This window comes from Phacochoerus africanus, chromosome 10 (assembly GCF_016906955.1).
Source record: "Phacochoerus africanus isolate WHEZ1 chromosome 10, ROS_Pafr_v1, whole genome shotgun sequence".
NCBI lineage: Eukaryota > Metazoa > Chordata > Mammalia > Artiodactyla > Suidae > Phacochoerus > Phacochoerus africanus.
Genome location: NC_062553.1, coordinates 42421206 through 42427594, shown reverse-complemented (window position 1 = coordinate 42427594; position 6389 = coordinate 42421206). Strand labels below are relative to the sequence as shown.

The following is a 6389-nucleotide window of genomic DNA, read 5'->3' as shown; positions in this document are numbered from 1 at the left end:
TCACAATGGTAAAAACAAAAATAAACAAATGTGATCTAATTAAACTTAAAAGTTTCTGCACAGCAAAGGAAACCCTAAACAAAATGAAAAGACAACCCACAGAATGGGAGAAAATTTTGCAAATGAATCAACTGACAAGGGATTGAGCTCCAACATTTATAAACACCCCCTACTGCTAAATACCAGAAAAACAAACACCCCCATCAAAAAATGGGCAGAAGACCTAAACAGACAATTCTCCAAAGAGGACATACAGATGGCCAAAAAACACATGAAAACATGTTCAACATCACTCATTACAAGAGAAATGCAAATCAAAACCACTGTGAGGTACGACCTTACACGAGCCAGAATGGCCGTCATCAAAAAGTCTACAAACAATGAGTGCTGGAGAGGGTGTGGAGCAAATGGTGCCCTATTACACTGTAAGACACGAAAAGACGCAGGTACTCCAATGTTCATTGCAGCACTATTTTCAATAGCTAAGACATGGAAACAACTTAAATGTCCATCGACAGAGGAGTGGATCAAGAAGAAGTGGTACATATACACAATGGAAAATTACTCCGCCATTAAAAGGAAAGAAATACTGGCATTTGTAGCAACAGGGATGGACCTAGAAATTATCATGCTAAGTGAAGTCAGTCAGACAATGAGACACCAACATCAAACACTATCACTTACATGTGGAATCTAAAAAAAGGACACATGAACGTCTTTGCAGAATGGATACTGTCTCACAGACTTTAAAAAATGTATGGTTTCCAACTGAGACAGGTTGGGGGGTGGGGCGATGCACTGTGGGTTTGGGATAGAAATGCTGTGAAATTTGGTTGTGATGAGTGTTGTACACCTATAAATGTAATAAAATTCATGAAGTAATTTTAAAAATTCTGAAAATTATAAAGTATTATCAAAACAAGTTAGATCAGAATACCATTGTCTCTCTCTGTCTCTTTTTTTTTTTTGGCCTTTTTAGGGTTGCACCCACTGCATATGGAGGTTCCCAGACTAGGGATCCAGTCGGATCTGTAGCCACCAGCCTACACCACAGCCACGGCAATGCCAGATCCTTAACCCACTGAGTGATGCCAGGGATCGAACCTGCATCCTCATGGATGCTAGTCAGGTTGGTTTATGACTGAGCCATGAAAGGAACTCTGAGAATATGCTTGACTATGAAATTATGTGGAGATTTGGGACACTGACCTTTCACAGAGTTAAAAATCTGCATATAACTTTATACAGTCAGCCCTCTGTATCTGAGGTTCCACATCCACAGATTTGATCAACCATGGATTGTCTAGTACTATGGTACTTATTTAGTGAAAAAAATCCATCTAAGTAGACTCGCCTCGTTCAAACCCATATTGTTCAAGGTCCATGTTTGTGTATTGGAAAACTTATATATCAAGATGGAAATGCTTCACATATTGACCTACAGATTGAACAAAATGCTATTCAAATTACAGCTGGCTCACTGCAGAAACTGAAGGGCTGGTATTAAAATTCATGTGGAAATTCAAAGGAACCCAAATAGCCAAAACAATCTCAAAGAACTATAAAACTGGCACACTCAAAACACATACATCCCGATTTAAAAACGTGCTATGCGATGGCAATAATCAATACGATTGTCAGGCGACTGGTTCAAGGATTAACAAATAGATCAATGAGATAGAACTGAGAGTCCAGAAATAAATGTAAATGACTGTACATTTGTGGTGAACAGATTTTTGACAGTACAGCCAAGGCAATTCAATGGGAGGAAGAATAGTGATGTCAACAAATAGAGCTAGAACAACTGGATATCCACCTGCAAAAGAAGCTGGACCCCTTCCTCACACCATATACAAAACTTCACTCAAAATGGACCGTAGACATAAATATAAGTGACAAAACTGTAGAATTCTTAGGAGGAAATATTAATGTAAATTGTTGTGACCTTGCATTGGTCAATGTTGTTTTAATGTGACATCTAAACATAAGCGACCAAAGAAAAAATAGACAAAGCAGACTTTAACAAAGCTAAAAAAGTTTTGTGATCAAAGAACAGCATCGAGACAGTGAAAGGACCACCAATAGAATGGAAGAAACCAATTTGCAAATCATATATCTGAGGGGTACTATGCATTCAAAATACATAAATAATTTTTACAGCTCAACAATAAAAAGACAAGTAAGTCAATTGGTGAGAAAAAATGGCAAAAGGATTTGGATAGACATTTCCCCAGTGAAGACAGACAAGTGGACAATGAGTACATGAAAAGATGCTCAATGCCATTAGCCGTTAATGAAATGTAAATTAAAATCACAGTGAGATACCACTTCACATCGACTCAAGATGGCTCTTAATAACAGGCTGGCTGAAGACAGAGAGAAACTGGAACCTTTATATATTGTTCTTAGGAATGTAAATTGCTGCAATCACTGTGAAATCTAGATTGGCGGTTCCTCAATAAGTTAACCATGGAATACCCATATAATCCAGAAATTTGGCTCTTGGGTATAAACCCAAGACAACTGACAACATACGTTCAAACAGAAACTTGTACATGAATACACAGAGCAGGCTTATTCCTAATGACCAAATAGTGGAAAGAAATAGTGGACTAGATAAGCAAAATGTAATTTTTCTCTACAATGGACTTTTATTCAGCAATTTAAAAATTCATCCTGGGGAGTCAGCCCAAGATGGTGGTGGGAGGGGCCTGGGCTTCATCTATGCCCTCCCAGTGAGGGGCTGGGGGGGGTGGTTGGGGGACCAGTAGCCCGACACCACCCCTGGTCATTCTCCTCCTTCCCTTGTTCCTGTGGCTGGGGAGGTACCCCTCCTCTCCACACCATTGAACCTTTGCCTCCGTCTCCAGGTGGGGCCACACTTCCTCTGCCTCTATCACCGCTCCCCACCCACCCCTGCCCCTGCCTGCAGCTGTGGTGGTACACGTGCCCTTCCCTGAGGTGACCAGTGCCCTCCTGGAGTCCCTCAATCAGCAGCGGCTGCAGGGCCAGCGCTGTGGTGTATTCATCTGAGTGTGGGGATGGGAGTTCGGTGCTCATCGTGTTGTCCTGGCTGCATCTTCCTCGACCAGGTCTTACTCAAGGGCATGACTTGGATCTCACTGCCCAGTGTCGTGACCCCGGAACCTTCAAGACCACCCTGGCTTCAGCTTACACTAGCCGGCTCAGCATGGCCACTGCTGCCATTGTCTGCTTCCTCACAGTGGGGTCTGTGCTCCAGATGTGGCACATCGTGGACAAGAGCACTGAACTCCTCTGAGAGGGCCGGGCCTCAGCCACCACCACCACCATCACCACTGCTGCAGCCATGTCAGTCACTGTCCCTGCTGCTAGGGTGCCCCCTGGGAGTGGGGGCAGTGTACCCCTGCTGCTATGGGCTCCGTGCGCTCCCATGCCTCCAGCCAGGCCAGCGAGAATCAGTCCCCCAGCAGCAGCAACTATGTCAGCTCCTGGGAGTCGACTGATTGCTCCTCTTCCTCCCAAGAGGCTTTTGCGCTTCTGTGGTGAGCAGCAGGGAGCATTGGAGGTGGCAGCTGCATGTTCCCAGCCCCTGTGGTTGGCAGTGGAGGGGCTACCTCTGGGAAGCTGCTGCCAGAAGCAGATGAGTGGTGTGATGATAGTGGGGGTGGGGGACAGGGGCGGTGGTCCCTGGGGCTGGGCTCTGGCAGCCCACCTGTGCACCCCCCAGCATCGTGCCACAGAAACCCTGGGTGTACATGAAGCGGGGTGGAACCTGCCCCACACCAGCACCCCTGGCTCCCCAAGACCCAGACCTGGAAGAGGGTGAGGAGGAGGAAGACTTGGTGTTGGCCTGTGAGGATGATGAAGATGAAGAGCTGGGGGGTGGCTCCCGGCATCCTCTAGGGGGAGAACCTGAGGCACGCTTAGTATTGGTGATGTCCAGACTCTGTCTGAGCCTCCAGACAAGGGCGAGAAGCAGGTCAATTTCTGGGAGTCCTCCAATGACTTTGGCCCTTATGAGGATGGGGGTCCTGGGGCGGGGCTTGAGGATTCGGGGGGGCCAACCCCTTCTTCCCACACTCCCATCCACCCTCCTAGGCCCCTGCTTCTGCTGGACATGCAGGGCAACCAGATCCTAGTCTTCCTATCCTCTTCATTCACTTCCTCCTCCTCTTCCTCACAGACTCCAGGCCAGCTGCCAGGGAACCAAGTTGAACACGGGGCAGTGATGATGGGGGGTGCATCATTAGGAGCCCTGGGCACACCAGGTGGCACTGGTGGGACCTCTGGAGGGACACATAGTAGAGATGGGTAGAAGATCTTTCTGTGCCACTGCGAGAAGTCTTTTCCCACAAGACGATGCATGATCAGCAAGTGAGCAGGCACCTCAACCTGCAGTCTTTTGACTGCCCCATGTGAAACAAGAAGTTCAAGATGAAGCATCACCTGATGGAGCACAGGAAGACTCACACAGGCCTCTAGCCCTGTGAGCGCGGCATCTGCACGAAGAAGTTCATGTGGCAAGACAGCTGCATGTGCCACCTGGGAAACTGTGAGCGCCCACCCTGTCTAGGGGGGGCCAAGGCCGGTGTATGGTTTGGAGGCAGGGCGGGACCTGGGGTGGGGGGCCCACTGGGCCAGCCTTGCAGCCCAGGAGAGAGTCCCCTGTCTGGGGCAGCAGCGAGGAAGGGAGTGGGAACATGCCCCCATCCAGCCGATGGGTCTGGTCCCCTCCACGTTTCCACAAGGTGGAGATGGGTTTCGGTGGGGGCGGAGGAGAGAACTGAAGAGGCGGGCTACTGGGGGTATCCTTCTGAGAAGAGGGAAGAGGGGCGGGGAGCCAGGGGTGCTGTGGCTCTTCAGTGATGTCCCAACACACCTTCTGCCTTCCTATCTCAATGGACTTCTACATATTCTGGAGGGGGACCGTGTTGAACCATGGATCAACCCCCATTCCACCCCGCAGCCCCTCCTCCCCAAAGTATCCCTGAACCCAGCCCTTCCTTCCCCTCAGGTGGGTACACTGAAGCCCCAGCCCCCTAGAAGAAGAGGGTGCACACCGTGGGGGTTAGGGAGGGCGAGGGGGACTAGTTGAGCATCCTGGAGTCACTGGGTCAAGGGTCAGGTGGTTGTAGTCTTACCTGAATGAAGTTTGCATTTGTGTTGTTGTGGGGACCAGGACTTTGAACCCCACCCTTGTCCTGGAACATACCCTGTCCCTCAGAGGATGTGCCCCTTATTTCTACCCTAACCCCTCCTCCCCCACCTTGGGGTCCCCCAACTTGATTCTCACTGGGGAGGGGGGCAGTGAAGACAATGAGCGAGCAAGTTGTAAGAATACAAGGTTTCTACGTTAAATCTTACTTTTTAAAATGACGATTGAACTATTTACTGGTCATTTAAAAAATAATAAAAACTAAAAATTCATCCTAATATGTGGATGGGTCTAGAAAAGATTAAGCTAAGTGAAAAGCCAAATCTCAGAAGAAAAATTGTTGTAAATCTATTCATATGAAATGTGCAGAATGGGCAAAACCATAGAGACAGAAAGTAGATTCATAGTTGTCTAGAACTAAAGAGTTAGGGAGACATGAGGAGGCCCTACACATGGGTACAGCTTTTTTTCTTATGGAGTGAGGAAAACTTCTGAAATTGCTTATGATGATAGCTGCACAACTACATGAATCTAGTCAAAGCCATTGAAATGTACCCCTTACATGGGCAAATTATTGGCAATATGAATTTTATCTCCAAAAATTAAAAATATGCATGTCCTAGTGATTTGACTTCTAGAAATGTTTTGTAAGAAAGTAAGTGCACAAGTGTTCAGGTGGAAGCATACATATTCAGCGTGCCACTGTTCAAAACAGCATAAAACTAACTAAATAAATATCCATCAATAGATTCAAATTGAACAAATTAAGATGCCCATACAATGAAATACTCAAAGTCATGCAAAATGATTACCTCGATATCTATGAATAAATGCAACTAAGTAGTAGGGAGGCAACTGTAGTGAGGTAGGGTAATAAAAGCATTCCACATGAGTTTAAAGACTATGTATTATGACATATCTATATATGTACATCTTTATATATGTAAACATACTGCTACTAGAGAAAAAGTGGGGAAGAAGTGTGAAGTTGAAGGCTCTAACGCAACTTTGTTAAAAACCAAAATGTGAAACCCAATGAGCTCCAAAGTAACCTCTCAAAGTTACATGGACCAGGGTAATGAGAGATCTCATATGTAGCTAGGAAGTACACACACAGACACACAAACACAGTCACATTTGCTCAAAGTCCTAATTAAGGAGGAATTTAGAAAAACAAAAACAAAAACAAAAAAACCTGGTGAAGAGAAGGAAAGAAAAAGATCGTAGCTCCTAGGCAGAGAAAGTAACTCTG

At 46.2% G+C, this 6389-nt stretch overlaps 1 pseudogene; it reads left to right on the top strand.

Annotated features, from left to right (window-relative positions):
* Positions 1-407: 407 nt before the first annotated feature.
* On the top strand, positions 408-4769 carry LOC125137395 (zinc finger and BTB domain-containing protein 22-like; annotated as a pseudogene).
* The last annotated feature ends 1620 nt before the right edge of the window (positions 4770-6389 follow it).